Source organism: Pongo abelii, chromosome 15, assembly GCF_028885655.2.
Source record: "Pongo abelii isolate AG06213 chromosome 15, NHGRI_mPonAbe1-v2.0_pri, whole genome shotgun sequence".
Taxonomy (NCBI): domain Eukaryota; kingdom Metazoa; phylum Chordata; class Mammalia; order Primates; family Hominidae; genus Pongo; species Pongo abelii.
Genome location: NC_072000.2, coordinates 79,758,190 through 79,773,405, shown reverse-complemented (window position 1 = coordinate 79,773,405; position 15,216 = coordinate 79,758,190). Strand labels below are relative to the sequence as shown.

The following is a 15,216-nucleotide window of genomic DNA, read 5'->3' as shown; positions in this document are numbered from 1 at the left end:
CCAAGCTCAGAGCTAGCACAGAACTCAGAATCTGCCACATTCTATTGGCCGAGGAAAGTCACAAGGCCAGCTCAGACTCAATGAGTTGAGAAACAGACTTCACTTCTCGATAGGAAAAATTTAAATAATTATGGCAATTTCTGCAATCTCCTACAGATGAGAAGCCATTGAAGGTGTCAGAGCAGAGGAGTGACATGATCTGACTTAGGTTTTTAGAGGATCTCTCTGGACACGGTTGAGATTTTACGATAGGGGAGCAAAGTGGAAGCAGGGAGATGAGTCAGGATTTCAGTATTGGATTATTGCAACCATCCAAACAAAAGATGCTGGCAGCGTAGGCCAGTTAGACAGTGATGAAAGTGGTGAGAAGTTGGCCCTGTAAAAACCAAAGTCTGTGTTTCTCTTGTTTATAGTCATGTGCTCAGTGCCTAACAGATGCCGAGTAAATGGTTTTCAAATGAATGAATGCGTAAGTGAATTCCCTTTGCTCTTCGTTTATGGCACTTATGACCTGCATTATTCTAGTGTATTCAAAGCTCTTTCAGGACAATAATAATCATATTTATGTTTCATTCGGTTTAAATTAACATTTATTTATCACCTATTACGGAGCAGAAATCTTAAATATGAATAAGACAGAGACTCTGCTCTCACAGAAAAAAGAAAACGTAGTCAAATAACCAAACAGGTTATTATAAATGTTACAAGCGTTCTAAGTATTACAGCATATGGATGAAGTTCTTAGCTCTTTGAACATCCTATCATTCAACAAGTGTTTACTTGTTGAATGAATGATTGCTTGATTCTGTCATTCCCAATCAATGTACTGATTTAATATTTAACAGAGACTAATGAGGAGAGAAATGCAAAATTAGTTTTTACATAGAAAGACGGGTCTTATTTAATAGTATTAATTATACATTATTTTTAAATATTTAAGATTAAAAAATAATAAACACTATGTAGCCACCATTAAGCTGAAGAAATAAATTATGAATAGAGCCGAAGCTTCCTTCATCCCTTTCTAATTCCACTTCCTCCCCACCCCAGGTAACCCATAATCCAGATATGGGGTTTATCATTCTTATGCATTTTTCTATACTTGAACCAAATCTGTATGTATGCCTAAGCAATATATAATATTGTCCTGCGGGATTTTAAACTTTTTACCTTGCTAATATTTTTTATTTGATTTTCAGCATTGTATCTGAATGGTAATGGCAAGGTTTGGGATATAGGCATCCCACTGATGTTATCCTGGAGAACTCCAGGAAGCTACCAAGTAACAGTTATAATAAAACTGGCATGTGCTTAGTGAACATCAGCCTAAAGCCTAAAGATAGTGCTAAGGTAGTGGTTGCTGGATACTACAAACCCTTATGCTGACAGCTGGCTGATATAGGGCCTGGTACAAATTAGAAAACAGCGCCACCTCTAGGTAGGCAACCTCATACCAAAGTGTATGGCCTGGCAAGCCCTCACTTGACCTCTCAGTTCTGAGCCCTTGAACAGCGAACAACCTGCACAACTATACCTAGCATCCTTGCCATATGCTACTTACTGTGTACCAGGAATAGTATATGAATTGGCTCCATTTAATTCTCATGACAGTCATAGGAGGTAAGCACCATTTCCCCACTTCACCCCATTTTATGTATGTGGAATATTGAGGCACAAGGAGATTAGGTAACATTCCCAAGATCATACAGCTAGAAAAGTCACTGGAGCTAAGACTCAAACTCAGGCAATTTGGTTCAATGTTCATAAGCACCATGCTCTACCACCTCTCATTTTAATCTTCCCCAGGATTCCACAGAGCAGGTATTATAATTAGATTCCAAAATTTATATGCAATTAAGGCACAGAGAGTTTGATCATTTGCCCAAGGTCACACAGTTAGCAAGTGACAGAGTCAGGAGCAGTCTAACGTATTCAAACAGAGTAGACAACTGCCAAGATGCTACTCAGCTCCAGGCTGTCATTAGAAGAATGCCAAGAAATAACCATACCTCCAAACCTCCTGCCCTTAGATTACTTTATTAGACTTGGAACCCTTGTAATTGCTGTAATAATTACTAGGAACTTGGATATAGCTGTTTTACTTGGTATAAACTTTCTAGAAACACGTTCAGGAAAAAATTCAAAAGACCACTCCAGTATGAAATAATGAAGGGTGGGGGAATGTAGGAGGGGGAGGGCCACATGCATTAAAATGCCTGAATTGCCCTAAATTTTTAAAAGAAATATAGTTGGAATACATTGGGATAAAAGACTCCTCAAAGCACTCTGTGCATTTATAGCATTTTAAGAGTAAATGTAGGCTGGCTGCGGTGGCTCATGCCTGTAATTCTAGCACTTTGGGAGGCCAAGGCAGGCAGATCACTTGAGGTCAGGAGTTTGAGACCAGCCTGGCCAACATGGTGAAACCCTGTCTCTATTAAAAATACAAAATAATTATCTGGGCATGGTGGCACACTCCTGTAGTCCCAGCCACCCGGGAAGCTAAGGCATGAGAATTGCTTGAACCAGGAGGCGGAGGTTGCAATGAGTGGAGATCGCCCCACTGCACTCCAGCCTGGGTGACACAGCAAGACTCTGTCTCCAAAAAAAAAAAAAAAAGAGTAAATGCAGGGCCTCCTGTTTCAGTTATCTGTTGCTACACAATGAATTACCCTAAACAACTTTAAACAATAAGCATCTATTATCTCACACAGTTTTTGAGAGGCAGGAATCTAGGAACACCTTGGCTGAGTGGTTCTGGCTCAGGGTCTCTCATGAGGCTGCAGCCAAGTTATCAGCTGAGGCTCTGGTCATCTGAAGACTTGATTGGGACTGGAAGATTCCAAGTCCCAAGATTTCCAAGATGGCTCCCTCATATGGCTGTTGGCAAGACATCTCAGTTCCTCCTCACATGAGTCTCCCCACGGGGCTGCCTGAGTGTCCTCCCCATGACATGGCAACTGGCTTCCTGGAGAGTGAACAACAAGAGAGAGAGATAAAGAAAGAGAGAGAGAGAAAGAAAGAGAGGAGTTGCAGTGCCTTTTATGACCTAGTCCTCCATCTTTGTTCTACTCTTGGGGCCAGGTGGCATGGCTCATGCCTGTAATTCTAGCACTGTGGGAGGCCGAGGCAGGAGGATTGCTTGAGTCCAGGAATTTGAGACCAGCCTGGGCAACATGGTGAGACCTTGTCTCTACAAAAAATTAGCTGGGCAGAGCTGAGGTGGAAGAATCACTTAAGCCCAGGAGGCGGAGGATGCAGTGATTTGAGACTGAGCTACTGCACTCCAGCCTGGGCAACAGGTTGACCTAAAAAAAAAAAAAAAAAAGTAGAAGGGAGCACTGAGTCCAGTCCACACTTGAGGGGAGGCTAATGAGTCTCTACCTCTTAGAGGGAGGAGTATTAAATAAAGAATTTATGGACTTAAAATCACCATATTCCCCAACTGATTTCTGAGGAGACATTTAGCTGGATGTAAGCAATCTGATATGAGGTCGAGGGGGAGTTGAGAGGCAGCATTCTGGTCCTGGCTTTGCCCCCAATTGACTCTGAGATTGTAGGAAGGTCTCCTTCCCTCTCTGGGCCACTGTTTCCCCAGGTGTAAATTTGATGGGAGGGAATGGCAGAGAGGAAGAATGCTAGAGTCCACTTTGTGAATCTCAGTTTGACAGAAGGAAGAAAATCCTACCTTATTCTTTCGTGGTTCTACTTCCTCTGGTTGAGAGCAAGAGACCCTGCCGCCAGCCCGGTCTAGAAGATATCAACAAGGTACTTCACCTCTCTATGCCTCTTTCCATACCTAGAAAACGGGAGGATATCACACCACCAGTATCATAGGGTCGTTATAAGGATCAAATGAGTTAATGTTTGTAAAGTTCTTAGACTAGTCTCTGGTACATGGGCAACACAATATGAGTTTTTAACTTAAAACAAACAAACAAAAAAAACTTATACTGCTCTAATTAAATATGGCCAGCACAGAGTCCTGCAGCAAGCTGCTTTCATGAGTAGATTGAAATGATGTCTAATTAGGGGTGACACAGCTGACAACCCATATAGCGTGGGTTCCCACCATTCAGCACAGCCCCTACCCCCTGCTGTGCCAAGCAAATAACCTTTTAGTTGCTGGATCTTGGGGAGGTGGGAAGGGGGCTGGTGCCAAAGGAGGGGAAGGAGGGAGGAAGGAAACTCCAAGGATTTAGGGAAGCAGCTACTTGTCAACCTCTATTTCAGCGTTTTAATACCAGTGCCTATTGGATCATCCTTGTTCAAAATCAGCAGCAGGATATACTGCACATAAATGGGTTCTTAAGGTAATTGAAAACATATTTTTTAAAAGTGCAACAAACCTGCTATATCCTTACCAGTTCAGTCCCCCTGTTCCTTTGCTATTCTCAGTGCCAGGACAAATAGAAACTTCAGTCCAACGCCTGGTGAATCTGCCCACTTCAAAGACTTCGAGATCTAATTGCCTGATATTTTACAAGAGCAGAGATGCTCTGGCCTAATCGTTAAGGAAACGAGAGCAGAAGAACCACGCAGAGCAGAAGCCTCCTGGGAGTCTGTGGTGTGGCCCCCCTGGTCAGGCTCACTGCAGAACGGAGCACTTCTCCTTCGTGAGAATCATTTCAGAAGTCAGGCTTCCTTCCCTGGAAGGAGATGCAAAATCTCCCGAGGCCAGAAAGAAGATGGGAAATTCTAGCTTGGGACTTAGCCTCAGATATTCCAATGTAGGTGGCCTGGTGGGGGCCTGAGCGTGGGCGTCTTTTAAAAGCCCCCCACTGGCTCTGACACAGCGATTTGATGGAGGAGAAATCCTGCAGCGATTTCTCCAGTAGGGGGCAGTTTGTGGCCTCAGGGTCGAGCTGGGCTTCCGGGCCAAAATGAGTAGACACAGCGGGCCCTCTTTCGTCTCCGTTCTTTCTTTCTCACCTGCCTGGGGGCAGAAAGGAGCCAGGCTCCCTTGGCCTCATTAGCACCAACGGACTCCCGCTCTCTGAGGTTAACCAGCCCCGAATCTGTTCTCATCATCCGCCTTGAGCTCGCACTTGATCTTTTTGGGTTAACCCCCCAGTTCAAGTCACCAATGCATGCCAAGCAAGAGCTTGTGAGAGGCAGGAAGTGTGAGCCGGTGCCCTCGGCGGCTGCCCGGGGCCGCTGGCGGTCTGGGTCTTTCGGGGCCACAGTGCGTTGCTTTCCCTCTGCAAGGCAGTTTCACTTTCCTAGAGCGCTGGCCCTGCATTCCCCAACAGCCCATCATCTAGTTATTAAAGATGAAACCCAGGAAGAAGAAAGGAGAATCTCCTGGGTACATGCAAATGTCCCCAGGCCCCCAGGGGCCCCACGCAGAGGGGGCTCGAGGCTGGGGGTGGGGGGAGGCCTTCGATCTGTGTCGCCTGCCCCACCAGACCAGAATTCCCAGGTTATCCCCACTCCCCTGATCCACTGATACTAAACTCACTCTTTTTAAAATTTTTTCTGAGTTCCATCTGAGCGCCCCTTTGAGGGCTGACAGTCGCCTTTAAAGGAGTTGGCTGCCACTATTTAGTTATTTGAGCTAAAATAATAAAAATCCCCTAGCCGCTTTAATGTTTTTTTGGTGGAAAAAGCACACATGGTACATCTTCACTGCTCAGAAGATGGCTAAAGGGGATTTTTCTCAAAGTTTCCCAAACAAGTAGGGAAAACATTTACCTGAGGGCGGAGCCCTCCAGTAAGGGGGCCAGAGTGGGTGGCCAGGTGATGAAGGGGAAATCCCGCGGCGGAGTGGCCTACAGTCCAGCCCTCTCCGGCTTTACAGCCTTGGAGGAAGCGTCTTAGGAGGGGTGTGGCTGCCCTTCATTAAGGCCAGGCCCAGAGGGTTAGAACACGTTTCCTCAACTGTGGCACTCTTGACATTTTGGGCGGATAATTCTTTGTTGCGTCGGGCCATCCTGTGCATTGTTAGATGTTTAGCAGCTTCTCTGGTCTCCACCCACTAGATGCTGGTAGAACCCCAAGTTGTGAAAATAAAAAAAATGTCTCTAGAATTGCCAGATGTCCTACGGGGAGGAGATGCTAAATCGCCCCAGGTGAGAACCACTGGGTTAAAGAACATGCATCCAAAGCTCCTGTTCTCTAGGTCAGTCTGGGCCTGGTGGCTGCCTTATAAACCCCCTTGAAGCTCAGGAAATTTCCAGATAGATGCACTTTGCACCATGCAGCTTCTGGGTCCCCAGGTTGTTGACCTGCTTCAACCTGTGTGCTGATAGCACATCCAGCCAGCCACTGGCAGCAGCCAGAGTGGGCATCAGAGCTGCTTCCTGCAGGATCTCCTCTTCCTGCACCTTTCAGACAGTAGGAAAGGGAGTGAGGCCTCTCAAAAGTTGAGAGAGAGGCCACTCCATTTTTCAGTTTCCCATCAGATTAAAAATGAAGATATATCAAAATAAGGTTAACAAAAAACATGGTATGTTTTAAAAGTAATGTACTTATACTGCAACCAGAAAATGATGGAATTTATATGAGTATATAATTCCTGGGTCTCTGGAGGTGGTAGCATCAAGAAATGGAAAGTAACTCAAAAGCGGAGTGAATCTCCTCATCTCTCAGGCCTGGCTAAACATCTCAGGCTGGATATATGGCCTCACTGGAGTTAAGTGCTTTGAAAATGTGGGGCCTGAACCAACTGACTTTTCAGCATCCTTCCTTCACTCACCCAACCCTGACAGCATACAGAGGGAGACATGGTCAAGGAAGAAAGCAGGAACAGGAGAACAGCTTCTTAGCTTTGGGTTTCAATATGAAATCCCATGTTCTGGCCCTGTCGCTTCATAACTATGTGATCTTGGACAATCACTTAAAACTCTGTGCCTCAGTTTCCTCATCTATATAATGGTGCCACCTCATACCATTGAATGTATTTAAATTGCTTAGTGCAATGGTTAGTGCCTAGTAAGCATATAGTGCCTATTAGCTATTACTGCCGTTATATTTATTTTATGTAACCCATATAAAACTGGGCTTATCCAAGTATAGAGTCTCATCCAGTAGAAATATTGAAAAAAGAGAGTAAGGCCGGGTGGGGTGGTGCACACCTATGATCCCAGCACTTTGTGAGGCTGAGTCAGGAGGATCACTTGAGCTTAGGAGTTCAAGACCACCTCTAAAAAAATTTTAAAAATAGCTGGGTGTGGTGGTGCACACCTGTAGTTCCAGTTACTCTGGAGATTGAGGTGGGGGGATTGCTTGAGCCTGGGAGATCAAGGCTGCTGTGAGCCGTTATCATGCTGCTGCACTCTCTCTTGTCTGGGCAACAAGAGAGACCCTGTTTCAAAAAAAAAAAAAAGAAAAGGGAAAAAAGGAATAACACCACATACCAACTTTCTATAAAAATCCTTTTTCTGGACAGGCACCGTGGCTCATGCTTGTAATCCCAGCACTTTGGGAGGCTGAGGTGGGTGGATCACCTGAGGTCAGGAGTTCAAGCCCAGCCTGGCCAACATGGTGAAACCCCGTCTCTACTAAAAATACAAAAATTAGCCAGGCATGGTGGCGGGCGCCTGTAATTCCAGCTACTAGGGAAGCTGAGGCAGGGGAATCACTTGAACCCAGGAGGCGGAGGTTTCAGTGAGCTGAGACTGCGCCATTGTACTCCAGCCTGAACAACAAGAGCAAAACTCTGTCTCAAAAAAAAAAAAAAAAATCAAAAAATCCTCTCTCTACAGTTTTCCCTCGAAAGTCACCCTTCTCATGGCATCTGTGCCTGTCCACCCCTTCCCTTCCGAGGCTTTCTCTGTTACTGCTCCCAAATCTCACAGCCCTGTTACCTTTATTCCGACTTTGCTGAGCAACTCAAGTCTCTACCTCCCAACCAAGTGTTCTCTGTTCTTCAGCTGGACATCTCCAGGCCAGGGTTAGTGTCTCCTACCTTTCCCACACCTGCGTCTCCACCGTCTCCTGCTCCACAGGGTAAAGGTTCTGTAGCTACAAGACCCAAACAAAGATGCTTCCTCCAGGGGCAATTTGTTATCTGTTCACCTGTTGCTGGACAACGGCATTGTTTCCAGGTTTTGATTGTTCTGAATAAAGTGACTGAATATTCATGTCAAGTCTCTTGGGGGACATATGCTTTCACTTTTTGGGGGTGTATACCTAGAAGGGACTTCTTACAACCTTGCAATATTTATTTGTTAGTTTGAGTTGCTTTTATGTAGATTCCTTAGGATTTTCTTGGATGATTATGTTGTTTGTGAATAAAGACTGTTTTACTTTTTCCTTTCCAACCTATCTGCCTCTTTTTTTGGTGTGTGTGACAGGTTCTCACTGTGTTCCCCAGGCACTGGAGCACAGTGGTGGAATCATAGCTCACCGCAGCCTCAAGCTCCCAGGCTCAAGCAATCCTCTTACTTCAGCCTCCAGAGTAGCTAGGACTACAGGTGCCTGCCTCTATGCCCAGCTAATTTTTAAAATAATGGTTTGTAAAGATGTAGTCTCTCTGTGTTGCCCAGGCTGGTCTTGAACTCCTGGCCTCAAGTGACCCTCCCACCTTGGCCTCCCAAAGTGCTGGGATTATAGGTATAAGCTACTGCACCCAGACACATTTGCCTTTTTGTAGAGTTTAATGTTGAATAAAGGTTTTGAGAATACACATCCTTGCCTTGTTCCTGATTGTAAGAGATAAGCATTCAGTCTCTTATCACTAAATATAATGTAAGCTATAGGTTTTTTTTGTAGATGCTCTTTTGTCAGGTTAAGAAAATTCTTTTATTTCTAATGTGTTGGGACCCTTTATCCTGAATATGTGCTAAATTTTGTCATTTAACAAAATAACAAAGGCCTTTTCTCAGTCTATTGATATAATTTCATAGTTTTTCTCCTTTATTCCATTATTATGATGAATTATAGTAACTGATTTTTGAATGTTAAACCAACCTTGCATTCCTGGAATGCACTCTACTTGCTCATACTTCTTTAGTGTATTTTAAAATTGAGATACAATTCACAAACCATGAAATTTAACTTTTTAAAGTACACAATTCAGTGTACAGAGTTTCACAGAGTTGTGAAACCATTACCACTATCTAATTTCAGAATATTTTTATCACCCTAAAAAAACCCCTCTGTTCCTGTTTGCAATTATTCCCCATTCCTCTCCCCCCTCAGCTCTTGGAAAGCAGTAATATACTTTCTGTCTCTGAATTTGCCCATTCTGGCTATTTTATATAAATAGAATAATGTAATATGTGGCCTTTTGTGACTGGCTTCTTTTATTTAACATGATGCTTTTAAGGCTCATCGTGTTGTAGCATGTATCAGTACTCCATTCCTTTCAATGGCCCAATAATATTCCATTGTATAGATATACTGCACTGTGTCCAGTCACCAGTTGATGAATATCTGGTTTGTTTCTGTATTTTGACTCTTACAAATGAGGCTACTACAAAGTTTGTGTACAAGTTTTTATGTGGATATATGTTTTCAATTCTTTTAAGTCATATTTCACTCTATGTTTAACTGTTGAGGAACTACCAGACTGTTTTCCACAGCAGTTGCCCTGTTTTACATTCCTACCAGCAATATCTGAGGGTTTCAGTTTCTCCACATTCTCACTAATGCTTGTGATTCATCTTTTTTATTATAATCACCTAGTGGTTGTGAAGTTGTATCTCAGTGTTGTTTTGATTTGCATTTGCCTAATGACTAATGATGTTGAAACTCTTTCCATATCCTTATTGCCCATAATATATATTCAAGTATATATAGAGAAATGTCTATTCAAATCCTTCGCACATTTTAAAAATGGATTTTTAAAAATGTTGTTGTAAGAGTTGTTTATATATTCTTGATACTAGATCTTTGTTAGGTATATGATTTGCAAATATTTTCTGTGGTTGTCTTCCACTTTCTTGATAATATCATTTGTAAAACATTTTAAATTTTGATGAAGCCCAACTTATCTATTTTTATTCTTTAGTTGCTTATCTAAGGAGCCATTGCTTAACCCAAGGTTACAAAGATTTACATCGACTTTCTTCTAAGAGTTTTATAGTTTTATACTTTACATTTAAGTCTTTGATCTATTTTGAGTTAATTTTTGTATGGTGTGAGGTAGGGGTCAAAATTCATTCTTTTGCATGTAGATATCCAGTTGTCCCCGCACCATTTATTGAAAAGACTATTCTTTCCTCATTAGTAATTTTGTCACCCTTGTCAAAAATCAATCGATCATAAATGTGAAGGTTTATTTTTAGGCTCTGAAATCTCTCCCATTGATATATGTGTCTCTACCTATGCTGGTTCCACACTGTCTTGTAGTAAGTTTTAAAATTGTGAAGTGTGAGTCCTTTGACTTTGTTCTTCTTTTTCAAGATTGTTTAGGCTACTCAGAACCTTTGAATTTCTATATGAATTGTATAAGATCAGCTTGCTAATTTCTGCCAAAAAGACAGCTGGAAAATGATACAGATTGCATCAACTCTGTAGAGCAATTTGGGAAACATTGCCTTCTTAACAATATTAAGTTTTCCAATCAATGAACAAGGGATATCTTCCCACTTTTTTTAGTCTTCTTTGTTTTGCAATTTCTGATGTATAAGGGTTGCACTTCTTTGGTTAAATTTCATCCTAAATATTTTATTCTTTTTGATATAAATTGTTTTGATTATAAATAGAATTGCTTTCTCAATTTCATTTTTGTATTATTCATTGCCCGTATACAGAAATATAATTAGTTTTTGTATATTGCTCTTATATCTTACAACCTAGTTGAACTTGTTATTAGCTCTAATAGATACATATAGATCTAATAATATGTAAAAATATATTTTTTGGGGGGGATGGATTTCTTAGGGTTTTCTATATACAAGATTATCTCATCTGTAAATAGAGATAGTTTTACTTTTTTCTTTCCAACATGGATGCCTTTTCTCTCTTTTTCTTGCCTGATTTTCCTGGCTGGGACTTCTAGTACAATGTTAAATAGAAGTGGTGTATGAGAGGATATCCTCGTCTTGTTCTTGGTCTTACTGGGAAAGATTTTAATCAGTCTTTCACTAATAAGCACAATGCTAGTTGTGGGTTTTTCATAGATGTTCTTTGTTAAGAAAGTTCCCTTCTACTCATAGTTTTTCAAGTGGTTTTTAATAAAAAGCAGTTAGATTTTGTCAAATGCCTTTCTGTGTATATTGAAATAATTCTGTCATTTTTGTCCTTTATTGTATTAATATAGTAATATTGATATGTAAATATCAATATGTAAATTGATACGTAAATACCAATATTTACATTGATTTTTATATGTTGAATTGATCTTATTTTCTGAGTTAAGTCCCACTTGATCATGATGTATGTTCCTTTTTATATGTTGTTGGATTCAATTTACTAGTAATTTGTCCAGAATTTTGCATCTATATGCATAAGAGACATTGGCCTGTAGTATTCTTGTGTTATTTCCTAGCTTTGGTATCAGAGTAATACTGGCTGCATAGAACACATTGAAAAGTGTTCCCTCCACTTCTACTTTATGAAAGAGTTTGAGAAGGAGTGGTGTTAATTCTTCTTTAAACACTTGATAAACTTCACTAGTGAAGCTATTTGTTTCCAGGCTTTCCCTTGTGACAATTTTTTGATTACTAATTCAGTCTATTTATTTTCAGTCTATTCAGATTTTTCTATTTCTTCTTGATTAAGTTTTGGTAGCTGTGTCTTTCTAGGAATTTGTCTATCTTATCTAGATTATCCACTTTATTTGCATACAACTTTTCATAGTATTCACTTACAATTCTTTTTATTTCTGTAAGGTCAACAGTAATTTTCCTTCTTTTATTTTTTATTTTAGTAATTCAAATCTTATTTCTACCTCTCATCAGACTAGCTAAAGGTCTTTCATACTTGTTAATTTTTTCAAAGACCAACTTTTTATTTCATTTTTTTCTATTACTTTTATATTCTCTATTTCACTTACTTCTGCTCTTATCTTTATTATTCCATTCTTTCTGCTTCCCTTGGGTTAGTTTGATCTTTTTCTAGTTTCTTAAGGTGGAAGATCAGGTTATTGATTTGAGATGTTTCTTCTTTTCTAACATATTTGTATGCAGTGATTAATTTCCCTCTGAGCCATTCTTTGGCTTCACCCCATAAGTTTTGGTATGTTGTGTTTTGTTTTCATTAATTTCAAAGTATTTTCTAATTTCCATTGTGATTTTTTCTTTGACCTATTGGTTCTTTAGGAGTGCTTTTAAAATATCCCTATCCTTTTGAATTTCCCACATATTTTCTCTTATTGATTTCTAATTTTATTCCACTGTGATTGGAGAACATACTTTGTATGATTTCAGCCCTTATAACTTTATTGAGACTATCATATGGTCTCTTCTGGAGAATATTTCATGATGCACTTGAGAAGAATGTGTGTTTTCCTGTTGTTGAGTGGAATATTCTATTAATGTCTGATTTAGGTTCAAGTTTTTTATTTCCTTGTTGATCTTCTGTCATTCCATCTATTAATGAAAGTGGGGTATTAGAGTCTTCAACTATTATTATTATTATTATTATTATTATTATTATTATTATTATTTTGAGATAGAGTTTCACTCTTTCGCCCAGGCTGGAGTGAAGTGGTGCGATCTCGGCTCACTGCAACCTCTGCCCTCCAGGTTCAAGGGATTCTTCTGCCTCAGCCTCCTGAGTAGCTGGGATTACAGGTGCCTGCCACCAGACCAGGCTAGTTTTTTGTATTTTTAGTAGGCATGGGGTTTTGCCATGTTGGCCAGGCTGATCTCGAGCGCCTGACCTCAGGTGATCCATGCACCTCAGCTTCCCAAAGTGCTAGGATTACAGGCATGAGCCACTGCACCCGGCCTCAACTATTATTCTTGTATTGTCTATTTCTCTCTTTAATTCTGTGAGTTTTTGCTTCATTTATTTTAAGGACTGTATTGTTAGCTGCATATATATATTTATAATTGTTAAGTTTTCTTAATGGATTGACCCTTTTATTATTGTGAAGTGTCCTTCTTTGCCATAGTAACATTTGTTGATTTTTGTCTGATATTAACATAGCTACTTCAGCTTTCTTTTAAATACTGTTTGCATCATTTATGTTTTTTTCCATCCTTTTACATATAACCTATTTATGTCTTTGAATCTAAAATATGTTTCTTATAAACAGCATTTGGTTGGATTTTTTTTATCCCTTCTGCCAGTCTCTGTTTTTTGATTGGAGTGTTTAATCTATTTATATTTAATATAATTACTGATAGGGTAAGATTTATATCAGCCATTTTGCTACTTGTTTTCTACATGTCTTATGTCTTTTTTGTGCCTTTATTCCTCCATTACTGCCTGCTTTTGTGTCTCATAGATATTTTCTAGTGTACTATTTTAACTAACTTGCCATTTCTTTTATCACATTTTTTGAGTTTTTTTTTTTTACTGGATGCCCTGGGGATTACAATTAACAGCTTAGAATAATATAGTTCAGGTGAATACAAACTTTAATTTTAAGTTTGTAGATTATTAATTTTAATAATTACAAAACTTCGCTTCTTTATAACTCCATTTTCCTCCTCTTCATTTGTGCTAATATTATCATAAAATTACTTCTTTATTTACTATATGTCCATCAACACATATTTATAGTTATTACTTTTTGCAGTTATCTTTTAAGTCAGATTGGAAATAAAAATAGTTATAAACAAAATATACATTTACATTGTCTTGTATATTTACCCATGTAGTTAACTTTACTGGCGCTCCTCATTTCTTCTTGTGGATTCAAGTTACTGTCTAGTGTCCTTTCATTTCAGCCTGAAGGACTCTTTTTAGTGTCTCTTACAAGGCAGCTCTAGTAATGATTTCTCTTAGCTTTTGTTTATCTGAGAATGCCTCAATTTTGCCTTCATTTTTAAATTACTTTATTTAAAAGATAAAAGTATAATTCATATACTATATAATTCACCCATTTAAAGTGTACAATATAATGGCCTTGAGCATATTCATAGTTACGCATTCATCACAACAATCAATTTTAAAACGTTTTCACTGCTCCAAAAATACACCCTGCACCCCTTAGCCATCACCCCCCAAATATCTCATCTATCCATTCTCTCAAGCCCTAGGCAACCACTAATCTACTCTCTGTCTCTATAGATTTTTCTATTTATGGATTTAATTGACTGTAAAAGAACCATCTTTTGATTTTATTGATTATCTTTGCTCTGTTGGTTTTCTCTGTACCTTTTTCTACTGAGTATAGTCGTAGTTTATTCCTTCTGATTCCTGTTGATATTCCAGTGAATGAATGTACCATAATTTATTTGTTTATTCAATTATTGAATAAATTTTGGGTTTTTAGGCATATCCTTGATATGTTCCTAGCACTTCAATCCTATTCTTTATGTATTTTTATCTTTTCCCTTTCACAATGGAATACCCAGAAAACTGACTTACATCCAATGAGTAAAAACTTACTGCTCTCAGCATATGCAATCAATCCCATTTTTTGTCTCAGTTGCTATAAGATTGAAAGATCTACATTTCATATCATTAATATTAGCACTTTCACTTTTCTAGTTTTTACTATTTTAAGAAAAAAGCAATATGCAATAAAATATTAGATAATTACACAAAAAGACTGATATACAAAGAGGCAAGCCTCCTGACATTGAATTGTTGACTGGCTGAGAAAACCACTAAATATCCCGCTCTTTTCCAATTCTCATTGAAAGGACAGCAAAAAAGTGCAGTAAGGAGTTGACTCAGGATAAAACTGATCAGGGAAGTAAGGGGCATCAGCAGACTAGAGATTCTGATATATTTCTAGAAGACTAAAAAAAGTTGGAAACGTATATTATTTTATTTTATTTTTATTTTTTGAGACAAGGTCTTGCTCTATTGCCCAGGCTGGAGTGCAGTGGCGTGATCACAACTCAGTTCTGCGTGTTCCTCCCACCTCAGCCTCCTGAGTAGCTGGAACTGCAAGTGCACATCACCACACCTGGCTAATTTTTTAAAAACTTTTTGTAGAGATGGGGTTTCACCACGTTGCCCAGGCTGGTCTCGAACTCATGGACTCGAGAGATCCACCCACCTTGGCCTCCCAAAGTGCTGGGATTACAGGCATGAGCCACCATGCCTGGCTGAAGTGTGTCTTCTTTAGCCGATCAGTAAAAATCCAGTTTAGCACATGAAAGGAGACTGACTAGAGAGAGAGAGAAAGACAATAGTACAATAGAA

The 15,216-nt window shown here is 39.6% G+C and overlaps 1 long non-coding RNA gene across 1 annotated transcript; it reads right to left on the bottom strand.

Annotated features, from left to right (window-relative positions):
- Window positions 1–2,119: 2,119 nt before the first annotated feature.
- LOC129049790 (uncharacterized) lies at window positions 2,120–5,868 on the bottom strand. The gene is made up of 3 exons (XR_008513114.1): window positions 5,695–5,868; window positions 3,689–3,799; window positions 2,120–2,968 (listed from the first exon to the last, which is right to left on the bottom strand). It is a non-coding gene; the product is annotated as an uncharacterized LOC129049790 (long non-coding RNA).
- Window positions 5,869–15,216: the final 9,348 nt, after the last annotated feature.